General features: G+C 34.7%; 1 pseudogene; it reads left to right on the top strand.

Annotated features, from left to right (window-relative positions):
• Positions 1–230: 230 nt before the first annotated feature.
• LOC111735526 lies at positions 231–346 on the top strand (annotated as a pseudogene).
• The last annotated feature ends 253 nt before the right edge of the window (positions 347–599 follow it).

Genomic DNA, 599 nt, shown 5'->3' with positions numbered 1-599 from the left:
TTTTAAAATCACAAGCTATCACCAAACAAGAAGTTATATAGTATATTAGTATTTATAAATTATTACTTGTGTGTGTTTGATGATACATAACTATGTGACTATTCACTCCTATCTCAGAAGGAACATAAAATAATTGTTACATGGACATGGTTCCATAGTGTAGCGGTGAGCACGTCTGCTTTACACGCAGAAGGTCCTGGGTTCACGCCCCAGTGGAGCCACAGTCCATGGTCTACGGCCATGCCACCCTGAACAATCCCGATGTCTGATCTCAGAAGCTAAGCAGGGTCGGGCCTGGTTAGTACTTGAATGGGAGACTACCTAGGAAGACCAGGTGCTGTAGGCATAAATAATAATTAAAAAATAAATTAATAAAAAAAATGATAATCGTTACAGTGCTGTAAAATATCTCCTAATCCTCCTTAGTTTTTTTTTAAATAAGAACCAGCTTTTTTATTCTTAAGAATGAATACAAAAATAGAATTTGATGTTGAACAATGTCATTCCAGAAATAAGAAATAGCCGTCCTGTGTACATCAACTAATTTTAAAAGTCTCATCTATATACTGAAATGCATTTCAAATCAAATTTTACTTTTA

Source organism: Pteropus vampyrus, unplaced genomic scaffold, assembly GCF_000151845.1.
Source record: "Pteropus vampyrus isolate Shadow unplaced genomic scaffold, Pvam_2.0 Scaffold1000002852, whole genome shotgun sequence".
Classification (NCBI taxonomy): Eukaryota; Metazoa; Chordata; class Mammalia; order Chiroptera; family Pteropodidae; genus Pteropus; species Pteropus vampyrus.
Note: the sequence above shows the minus strand (reverse complement) of the source record. Positions and strands in the feature narration are given on the sequence as shown.